This window comes from Ascaphus truei, unplaced genomic scaffold, assembly GCF_040206685.1.
Source record: "Ascaphus truei isolate aAscTru1 unplaced genomic scaffold, aAscTru1.hap1 HAP1_SCAFFOLD_396, whole genome shotgun sequence".
Lineage (NCBI taxonomy): Eukaryota > Metazoa > Chordata > Amphibia > Anura > Ascaphidae > Ascaphus > Ascaphus truei.
In genome coordinates, this window is record NW_027456726.1 from 228,531 (window position 1) to 241,213 (window position 12,683).

A 12,683-nucleotide genomic window follows, 5' to 3' on the forward strand; every position below is an offset into this window, starting at 1 on the left:
GTCATGTGAGAGAGCAAAGATCACCCCGACCACACGCAGGGCATTTTTTAGAACAGTTGTATTGTTTTACTCGGGCGCTTGCTCTAACCGTCACTTGATTGATAGATGTGTATTAAAAGATTGAAAAGGGGGTAATACAACCTTAACTGGAGTTCTCTTGGAAAGTCCTCGTGTGACTCAAAATACCCCACTGGGGTCTATCCTGGACCCTTGGTATAAATGGAACAGAAGAAAAGGTGGGGGAGCACAATGTGAGGAGGATGTAGTATCTTTCACTGACGGTCAATGCGGTGTTTTAGACTCTATTGATCCCTCATAGAAAGAAAAACTCCTTGAATAGGGAGTTTATATATTGTATGTAATCACAGGGTGTAGATGGAATAATAAATAAACTTACACGGCCTTGTGTAAGTTGTATCCCATCAAGGTTTCTTTGACTTCTTTCCGCGTCTTGCTTCTGAGTGGTAGTACTGCTTTCTTACTGGTCCTCTTTTCTCCTTTGCCTTGTGAGTGGGTTATTATCCATCAATATTTGATACTTGCAACATCATATTGTTCCACCCCCATACCGCAGCAAACTTGTGTATGTATGCGCCTAATTGCCTTTTTTGTTTACACTTACATCCGCACGAGAGGCGAATTACAGTCAAGAATCCACCGACCCAAAGGAGAAAAGAGGACCAGTAAGAAAGCAGTACTACCACTCAGAAGCAAGACGCGGAAAGAAGTCAAAGAAACCTTGATGGGATACAACTTACACAAGGCCGTGTAAGTTTATTTATTATTCCATCTACACCCTGTGATTACATACAATATATAAACTCCCTATTCAAGGAGTTTTTCTTTCTATGAGGGATCAATAGAGTCTAAAACACCGCATTGACCGTCAGTGAAAGATACTACATCCTCCTCACATTGTGCTCCCCCACCTTTTCTTCTGTTCCATTTTTTAGAACAGGCCCAATCACTCAAAGCACCACCCCTAGTTACTCAGAATCGCTTCCTAGTGTTAGAAAACCAGAAAGAAAAAGAAACCCCAAACACAAAACTCAGAAAAAGGCCCCACGAGGAAAGCGGGGAGGAAGAAGGACACAGAAAAAGAGCAGCGATTTGAACAATATATTTAATCTGAGCAAAAAAGAATTAAATGTAGATGAATGTAACCTAATAAAAAAGGGGCTGAACTTCGCACCAGTTGCCAAGGCGAACAGTTTCAATCTGTATATAGACGCGCACAAATACATTAGACAGTTAACCCTTAAAAAATTCTTTATTTCAAAAGATGCACAAACAAGGGAGGTAGTGAACAATAATGCTAACGCGAATATAGAGATGGATGAGTTCAAGCATTCAAACCTAAAAAATAAATCCAAATTCTATCCAAGCTGGGCGAAAAGCCATAACTTAGAAGTCTTCCATCAGAAAATCCAGGAGGACTTTGATAGACTAACCTCTGGTGCTACTAAGATAACTAAGAACAATCTAACCTTGAAAGAAAAAATCGCATTGCAAAACTTAGAGAAAGAAAAGGCTATTACATTCAAACAAGCAGATAAAGGGGGGGGGGTAGTCATTATGGACACGGAATACTACAAGGGTGAAGCAGAGAGGATACTGTCGGATGACATCACCTATGCACGTCTGAAGACTAATCCCCACAGAGAATTCTGTGTAGAATTCCAAACTCTGCTAGACAGGGGCAGCTCAACAGGAGTCCTGAATGAAAAAGAATATGATTATCTAAATGTGAAATTCCCGGTTATGCCAATATTCTAATTTCTGCCCAAAATCCATAAGGACATTAAAGCACCACCAGGTAGACCCATTATCTCTGGGATAGGCTCGCTCACGTCTCGACTGTCGGAGTACATAGATCTATTTCTGCAGCCATACGTTGCGGAGATGCGGTCCTATCTCAGAGACACCACGCAAATTCTAAATATATTAGAACAGATAGATTGGCAAGAAGGCTATAAAATGTGCACCTGCGATGTGACTTCATTATACACGTCCATAAAACATGATGATGGAATTAAAGCCATCGAACGGACGCTAATAAATGATGCCACCGTTCACATAGAACAAAGACGCTTTATTTTAGAAAGTATTAATTTTATTCTTAAACACAACCTTTTTAATTTTGATGGAACATATTTTTTACAAAAGTGCGGAACAGCCATGGGTACAAAATTCGCACCGAGTTATGCCAACTTGTTCATGGACAGTTGGGAGACCGATACCATCTGGTCGGAACATGAATTCAGTGCGGATCTTGTGCTAAGGCGGAGATACATCGATGATGTGTTTTTTATCTGGAGAGGCAACAATGAAACCTTAAATCACTTTCTGAATTACATTAACAATAATGAGAGGAACCTAGCTTTCACAACATGCATAGGGAATAATTCGGTAGACTTTTTAGATCTAACAATTTACATAGAAGATAATAGACTGAAGACTAAAACTTTCTTCAAAACAGTTGACTGCAATAATTACCTGCTTAACACTAGCTGCCACCATAAGAAATGGCTGAAAAACATACCCCCAGGACAGTTTCGCAGAATCAGGAGAAACTTTAGCGATGATCATGTTTATAGGGAACAATCCAATATTCTGAAGAACCGATTCATTGCAAAGAATTATGATAATGAAAAAATGGATACAGCAATAATAGATGTAGGGAAGCTTAAACGCAGCGACATTTTAAAAACCAATCCACCAAAACCTAGAGAGGAGTTTAATATTGCTTTCCTAACACAATATAGCCAAGATGCAGGGAGCATACAAAAGATCCTGAATAAACACTGGCATCTGCTACAGGGAGACCCCACCTTGAAAGAATACCTCCCAGAGAAACCCAAGGTTATCTATAAGAGGGCGGATAATATTAAAAGGAGGTTAGCACCAAGCCTCTTCCGGCCAGAAAGTAGGACAACAGGCCAGGACTTAAATTGGTTACAGAAAGTAAAAGGTTTCCACAGATGTAACACCTGTAAAGCCTGCAAACAGGGAACAAAAGAGAAAATTCAGTTTAGCTCTAAAGCAACAGGAGAACAGTTCAAAATTTCAAATTTCATCAACTGTAAATCTGAATTCATAGTCTATCTACTAAATTGCCCCTATTGACTCCAGTATGTAGGGCGTACCAGCCGATCATTACGGGTACGCATTCTGGAGCACCTAGGGAACATTAGGCGGAAACTTATGACACATAGTGTATCAAAACATTTTGCACTACACCACCAAGGAGATCCATCTGGCCTTGAATTTAGGGGCATTGAGGTAGTCCCACCACATTGGAGGGGTGGAGACAGACTGACAACTTTATCAAGAAAATAAACTTTTTGGATTTATAAATTGAAAAGCTTGGCCCCCATAGGCCTCAATGTAGAGATAGACATTGCAGCTTTCCTTTAAACACACACTGATCCGTTTTCAATCCCCAAATCCCATTTTTTCCCCTACAATTTTGAATAGGAGTTCACGTCTTAAATATGAATCCACCACGAACCAGTCCTTGAAGACCAAATTGACGCATACCACCGTGGCAACTAATGAACAATATCATTTTTATAAATTGTATTGAAATAATATCTATTTTTGTCCAACTAGTTATTAATGTTCGAGTTCCCTAAAATCTATATTTTTTAGTTTTTCTAGTTATTTTAGAATTGTTTTATATTTGTCTAAATGTGTATAAATTTGGGTGGCTACAGTGCCCACAGTCCTACAGCATCCTGTTACTAACATTAGTCACCATTAGGGAATAACTATGTCTTTGTAATTTCCAAACTAAGCCAAATTATGGCACCATTGTACAAGATCACCTTTACAAACTGTATTGAAGTTTAATCTATTTTTGTCCAAACAGCTATTAATGTTCAAGTTCCCTAAAAATCTGTAATATTTTTTAGATCTCTAATATATTTGGGTTATTACACTGCCCACATCCCAATAGCATTCTGTTACTAACATGAGTCACCATGAGAGAAGAACTATGTCTATGTAGTTTCCAAACTCAGCCACATGATGGCACCATTGTACAACAAATGGAGAAAAGTTCACTGACAGCATAATGGTTTAAGTGATACAGCTCTCTGGCATAGAACCACTATAACAGGCTGTGTGAGCCCGCAAAGGTCCATAGGCTTAAGATTATTGATGATACTCACCACAATATAATGTTTCACACTGCGAACTGATGTTTGTTTTTTAAAACGTTTTTTAAACATTTTAAAATATTTATTAAAACAATGTTTGATTTTAATATATTGACACTAGAGAAATGTTTACAATAACAAGTATATTGTCCCTGTATCCAAGGGCTATGATCGGTTCGATTTACATTGACATTACATTAGTCTATTGGAAGTGGACAACTTTTAATGAAAGCCAGGTGTTTTACTAATTAATTAAATCAGGGCGCCTATATAGACTGCACACAATGAGCATCCGGCAGGAACCTGACGAAGCTTACTGCGAAACGCGTTGTTCCCTGCCGGAGCTCATTGAGACAGGGACCCAGCCGACCGCAGGACATCCGGTATAGATCCTCTCTTCCGGTTCCACTGCCAGACGCGCCAGTGAGAGCAACAACGGAGGAGGAGATCTTGCGGGATCAAACCACGCGGCCGACGCTGGGCAAAAGAAGTTACAATTCAGTGTGAGTGTGCTTTTTGTTTTTTTGTTTATTCACCTTGCTATATTTATATTGCTATATGCTTTTTCAACGTGTATGCTTGTTTATGCTCATGTCTCAAACTGTTACCAAATAAAGACCTGTTATACTGCTAACCCTGGTTTGCACACATTTTCTTGGTCTTTTGGCCAACGGGGAGAGGAGACACTCACACACTATACCTATTGGGGGATATTTTGCTGAGACGACTTCACACCACCTATACAGGCTGACATCACCCTCTGAGGGCAAGAACTCACATTAGGCCGTGTGAGTTTTATGTTTATTGGGACTCCACCATAGGAGTCTGCATTTACCCACTACAGTCTGCGTTGAGGGCGAAGTCTCACACAAGCCCGTGTGAGTCACTGAAACTATATGTTTATGTTTCATTTATTGTTTATTTAGTGGAATTCCACCATCACCCCTTCCTCCATTCCCCCCCCACCCCCCCCCCCCATCCCCCCCATCCCCCACATATGTGACACTAATACTGTGTTTTATTCCATTTTTATTCAACTTCATCCTGTTCCATCAACATCGTGAGGTCCATGAGTTTTGCGCTGACCGTCTTCACACTCCCATTGCCACGTTAAGAAGGACACGGGTTCCCTTCTTCAAGGTCAAGCAGCAACCAAAAATCATCAAAAGGGCCAGTATATATTTTTATACTCTTTTACACCACAAAACACAATTTTTTATTTTTCTACATATTTTAATATATCAAAGGTGTTGTAGCATTTTTTAGCCACACATTCCAGGGAGCGCCCCAGTTCAAACAACCACTGAGCCTTTTCTAATCCCATCCTGGTGGCAGCACCCCAAAAAGCTCCTAATATGGAAGAAGAAACCATAGAGATGGAAAACCCAGTCGAAATTAAAGAGAGTGTTTTTACAAAAAGAATTTTCAGAAGTAACAACATAGAGAACAAAATGAGAGAAATTGAGTCAGCGGAGATGGGAGATGTAGAAACAATAAATAACGAGTTTGACAAACTTGAGAATTTACTTAAGAAAGAGACCAAAAAGGTCTGGGATAAAGTCTATTTAGAGAAATACTTAGACATCAAACGTATACCTAGGGGTTTACGATTTGATAAAAAATCCTCCTTTGAATTAGCAGACATAGAATATAATGTCCAATGGGAAGAAACTATGGATGCGTGTTCATTCAGTCTAATGAAACTAATCATTAAACATCATACAAAGACCTTGATAGAAATTGATCGAGAAGTTACTTTAATTCAGAAGAGATTAGAAATTTCCACAGACAACCCCACCTTCCTAAATAGAGACCAAAAACTAGCTGATGAAATAGATGCTATAGAAAGAAATCTGATAGAGTCTAAAAATAAGAAATTTAGACGAGATGAGTAAGACTACTTAGTAGGGTCCAACCCCAAATGGCAAAGGGTCACACTAGTCCCACCTACCACCCCAAAGGATAGGAAAATGTTTGAATATAGGAGTAGAGAAGATAGCAACAAAACTTTAAGAACCAACATATCGAGCTATCCAACCAAAATAGACAAACATAGGACCTATTCCAAATTTGATAACACTAAAAATGTATCATTCAATACAGAGGCTAGACACATACCACCAAGAGGGCGGGAAGTTGGTGATCTAGAAACTCCTGGAGAGAATAAAGAAATAAAAACTCACAGTACCGAGGACGCAGTCAGTCACAAAAGGGAAGAGGCAAATAAACAAGATAGAGACCGGGAGGAAAACTGGCAGAGACACAAGTACTATTCCAAAGATTATCAGGAAAGCCATCATAGAGCCAAGCCACCCGCATACAACTACAGAGCTAGATCACCACTAGAACGTAGAGATAACAGGTATGAGAGAGAACGTAGCAGGGATAGGGATCGTAGATCACCTTATAAATATCATGGGTCAAATCGGGAATATAGAGAGAGACGTTATGAGAGAGAAGAGAGTCAAAGGAGACACTACCGGTCACCCCGTAAACATCATAGGGAACATAGCCAAGGAAGAGAACACAAATCCCCCCATAGGGAACAGAGGACCACATATAGAGAAAGACAGGATAGAGAACAGAGTCATGTGAGAGAGCAAAGATCACCCCGACCACACGCAGGGCATTTTTTAGAACAGGCCCAATCACTCAAAGCACCACCCCTAGTTACTCAGAATCGCTTCCTAGTGTCAGAAAACCAGAAAGAAAAAGAAACCCCAAACACAAAACTCAGAAAAAGGCCCCACGAGGAAAGCGGGGAGGAAGAAGGACACAGAAAAAGAGCAGCGATTTGAACAATATATTTAATCTGAGCAAAAAAGAATTAAATGTAGATGAATGTAACCTAATAAAAAAGGGGCTGAACTTCGCACCAGTTGCCAAGGCGAACAGTTTCAATCTGTATATAGACGCGCACAAATACATTAGACAGTTAACCCTTAAAAAATTCTTTATTTCAAAAGATGCACAAACAAGGGAGGTAGTGAACAATAATGCTAACGCGAATATAGAGATGGATGAGTTCAAGCATTCAAACCTAAAAAATAAATCCAAATTCTATCCAAGCTGGGCGAAAGGCCATAACTTAGAAGTCTTCCATCAGAAAATCCAGGAGGACTTTGATAGACTAACCTCTGGTGCTACTAAGATAACTAAGAACAATCTAACCTTGAAAGAAAAAATCGCATTGCAAAACTTAGAGAAAGAAAAGGCTATTACATTCAAACAAGCAGATAAAGGGGGGGGGGTAGTCATTATGGACACGGAATACTACAAGGGTGAAGCAGAGAGGATACTGTCGGATGACATCACCTATGCACGTCTGAAGACTAATCCCCACAGAGAATTCTGTGTAGAATTCCAAACTCTGCTAGACAGGGGCAGCTCAACAGGAGTCCTGAATGAAAAAGAATATGATTATCTAAATGTGAAATTCCCGGTTATGCCAATATTCTATTTTCTGCCCAAAATCCATAAGGACATTAAAGCACCACCAGGTAGACCCATTATCTGGGATAGGCTCGCTCACGTCTCGACTGTCGGAGTACATAGATCTATTTCTGCAGCCATACGTTGCGGAGATGCGGTCCTATCTCAGAGACACCACGCAAATTCTAAATATATTAGAACAGATAGATTGGCAAGAAGGCTATAAAATGTGCACCTGCGATGTGACTTCATTATACACGTCCATAAAACATGATGATGGAATTAAAGCCATCGAACGGACGCTAATAAATGATGCCACCGTTCACATAGAACAAAGACGCTTTATTTTAGAAAGTATTAATTTTATTCTTAAACACAACCTTTTTAATTTTGATGGAACATATTTTTTACAAAAGTGCGGAACAGCCATGGGTACAAAATTCGCACCGAGTTATGCCAACTTGTTCATGGACAGTTGGGAGACCGATACCATCTGGTCGGAACATGAATTCAGTGCGGATCTTGTGCTATGGCGGAGATACATCGATGATGTGTTTTTTATCTGGAGAGGCAACAATGAAACCTTAAATCACTTTCTGAATTACATTAACAATAATGAGAGGAACCTAGCTTTCACAACATGCATAGGGAATAATTCGGTAGACTTTTTAGATCTAACAATTTACATAGAAGATAATAGACTGAAGACTAAAACTTTCTTCAAAACAGTTGACTGCAATAATTACCTTCTTAACACTAGCTGCCACCATAAGAAATGGCTGAAAAACATACCCCCAGGACAGTTTCGCAGAATCAGGAGAAACTTTAGCGATGATCATGTTTATAGGGAACAATCCAATATTCTGAAGAACCGTTTCATTGCAAAGAATTATGATAATGAAAAAATGGATACAGCAATAATAGAAGTAGGGAAGCTTAAACGCAGCGACATTTTAAAAACCAATCCACCAAAACCTAGAGAGGAGTTTAATATTGCTTTCCTAACACAATATAGCCAAGATGCAGGGAGCATACAAAAGATCCTGAATAAACACTGGCATCTGCTACAGGGAGACCCCACCTTGAAAGAATACCTCCCAGAGAAACCCAAGGTTATCTATAAGAGGGCGGATAATATTAAAAGGAGGTTAGCACCAAGCCTCTTCCGGCCAGAAAGTAGGACAACAGGCCAGGACTTAAATTGGTTACAGAAAGTAAAAGGTTTCCACAGATGTAACACCTGTAAAGCCTGCAAACAGGGAACAAAAGAGAAAATTCAGTTTAGCTCTAAAGCAACAGGAGAACAGTTCAAAATTTCAAATTTCATCAACTGTAAATCTGAATTCGTAGTCTATCTACTAAATTGCCCCTGTGGACTCCAGTATGTAGGGCGTACCAGCCGACCATTACGGGTACGCATTCTGGAGCACCTAGGGAACATTAGGCGGAAACTTATGACACATAGTGTATCAAAACATTTTGCACTACACCACCAAGGAGATCCATCTGGCCTTGAATTTAGGGGCATTGAGGTAGTCCCACCACATTGGAGGGGTGGAGACAGACTGACAACTTTATCAAGAAAAGAAACTTTTTGGATTTATAAATTGAAAAGCTTGGCCCCCATAGGCTTCAATGTAGAGATAGACATTGCAGCTTTCCTTTAAACACACACTGATCCGTTTTCAATCCCCAAATCCCATTTTTTTCCCCTACAATTTTGAATAGGAGTTCACGTCTTAAATATGAATCCACCACGAACCAGTCCTTGAAGACCAAATTGACGCATACCACCGTGGCAACTAATGAACAATATCATTTTTATAAATTGTATTGAAATAATATCTATTTTTGTCCAACTAGTTATTAATGTTCGAGTTCCCTAAAATCTATATTTTTTAGTTTTTCTAGTTATTTTAGAATTGTTTTATATTTGTCTAAATGTGTATAAATTTGGGTGGCTACAGTGCCCACAGTCCTACAGCATCCTGTTACTAACATTAGTCACCATTAGGGAATAACTATGTCTTTGTAATTTCCAAACTAAGCCAAATTATGGCACCATTATACAAGATCACCTTTACAAACTGTATTGAAGTTTAATCTATTTTTGTCCAAACAGCTATTAATGTTCAAGTTCCCTAAAAATCTGTAATATTTTTTAGATCTCTAATATATTTGGGTTATTACACTGCCCACATCCCAATAGCATTCTGTTACTAACATGAGTCACCATGAGAGAAGAACTATGTCTATGTAGTTTCCAAACTCAGCCACATGATGGCACCATTGTACAACAAATGGAGAAAAGTTCACTGACAGCATAATGGTTTAAGTGATACAGCTCTCTGGCATAGAACCACTATTATAGGCTGTGTGAGCCCGCAAAGGTCCATAGGCTTAAGATTATTGATGATACTCACCACAATATAATGTTTCACACTGCGAATTGATGTTTGTTTTTTAAAACGTTTTTTAAACATTTTAAAATATTTATTAAAACAATGTTTGATTTTAATATATTGACACTAGAGAAATGTTTACAATAACAAGTATATTGTCCCTGTATCCAAGGGCTATGATCGGTTCGATTTACATTGACATTACATTAGTCTATTGGAAGTGGACAACTTTTAATGAAAGCCAGGTGTTTTACTAATTAATTAAATCGGGGCGCCTATATAGACTGCACACAATGAGCATCCGGCAGGAACCTGACGAAGCTTACTGCGAAACGCGTTGTTCCCTGCCGGAGCTCATTGAGAGAGGGACCCAGCCGACCGCAGGACATCCGGTATAGATCCTCTCTTCCGGTTCCACTGCCGGACGCGCCAGTGAGAGCAACAACAGAGGAGGAGATCTTGCGGGATCAAACCACGCGGCCGACGCTGGGCAAAAGAAGTTACAATTCAGTGTGAGTGTGCTTTTTGTTTTTTTGTTTATTCACCTTGCTATATTTATATTGTTATATGCTTTTTCAACGTGTATGCTTGTTTATGCTCATGTCTCAAACTGTTACCAAATAAAGACCTGTTATATTGCTAACCCTGGTTTGCACACATTTTCTTGGTCTTTTGGGCAACGGGGAGAGGAGACACTCACACACTATACCTATTGGGGGATATTTTGCTGAGACGACTTCACACCACCTATACAGGCTGACATCACCCTCTGAGGGCAAGAACTCACATTAGGCCGTGTGAGTTTTATGTTTATTGGGACTCCACCATAGGAGTCTGCATTTACCCACTACAGTCTGCGTTGAGGGCGAAGTCTCACACAAGCCCGTGTGAGTCACTGAAACTATATGTTTATGTTTCATTTATTGTTTATTTAGTGGAATTCCACCATCACCCCTTCCTCCATTCCCCCCCACCCCCCCCATCCCCCACATATGTGACACTAATACTGTGTTTTATTCCATTTTTATTCAACTTCATCCTGTTCCATCAACATCGTGAGGTCCATGAGTTTTGCGCTGACCGTCTTCACACTCCCATTGCCACGTTAAGAAGGACACGGGGTTCCCTTCTTCAAGGTCAAGCAGCAACCAAAAATCATCAAAAGGGCCAGTATATATTTTTATACTCTTTTACACCACAAAACACAATTTTTTATTTTTCTACATATTTTAATATATCAAAGGTGTTGTAGCATTTTTTAGCCACACATTCCAGGGAGCGCCCCATTACAAACAACCACTGAGCCTTTTCTAATCCCATCCTGGTGGCAGCACCCCAAAAAGCTCCTAATATGGAAGAAGAAACCATAGAGATGGAAAACCCAGTCGAAATTAAAGAGAGTGTTTTTACAAAAAGAATTTTCAGAAGTAACAACATACTGCACCGACACACTTTATTCGAGCAAATACCCAGTATGTACCTGGCAGATACCTGGAATGCGCCGCTCCTCACCTCTGACAAGCCCCGTTGCGTTTGCCTTCCCAGCCTGGGTTCATGCCTGGCTGACGGGCGGCTGATCTGTTAAATGATAATGATTAGGATTTAATAGGCTGCAATGCATCGCGTGTCTACCAGATGGCATAAATTCATGAATTGTAATGCAGTATATATATATATATACTGTGCAGTATTGCAGCCAGCGGGAATAAAATGCTTCAATCCCTGCCTGGAAAATACCTCAATGCACTCGGGCAGAAAACAGTCACAAACCTCAATACACCCGGGTATACCCGAATTCGTGGGACTAGCCGAGCTCGAATAAAGTGTGTCGCCAGTGTATAGAACAAAATGAGAGAAATTGAGTCAGCGGAGATGGGAGATGTAGAAACAATAAATAACGAGTTTGACAAACTTGAGAATTTACTTAAGAAAGAGACCAAAAAGGTCTGGGATAAAGTCTATTTAGAGAAATACTTAGACATCAAACGTATACCTAGGGGTTTACGATTTGATAAAAAATCCTCCTTTGAATTAGCAGACATAGAATATAATGTCCAATGGGAAGAAACTATGGATGCGTGTTCATTCAGTCTAATGAAACTAATCATTAAACATCATACAAAGACCTTGATAGAAATTGATCGAGAAGTTACTTTAATTCAGAAGAGATTAGAAATTTCCACAGACAACCCCACCTTCCTAAATAGAGACCAAAAACTAGCTGATGAAATAGATGCTATAGAAAGAAATCTGATAGAGTCTAAAAATAAGAAATTTAGACGAGATGAGGAAGACTATTTAGTAGGGTCCAAACCCAAATGGCAAAGGGTCACACTAGTCCCACCTACCACCCCAAAGGATAGGAAAATGTTTGAATATAGGAGTAGAGAAGATAGCAACAAAACTTTAAGAACCAACATATCGAGCTATCCAACCAAAATAGACAAACATAGGACCTATTCCAAATTTGATAACACTAAAAATGTACTGCTGCGGCACAGTTTATTCGAGCATTTGCCCGTTCTGTGCCGCAGCAGTAGCCTGGCGCGCGCCCGAGAGTGACGGGCGCGCGCCGAAGCAGCGGAAGAGCGCCCTCCGATCGGGGCGCTCTCCCTACCGCTGCCGGGTCCGCCGGGTCCCCCGGAACCCCCTGCCGCTGTCCCGCGATCGCGGGACACCAGGGCTCCCT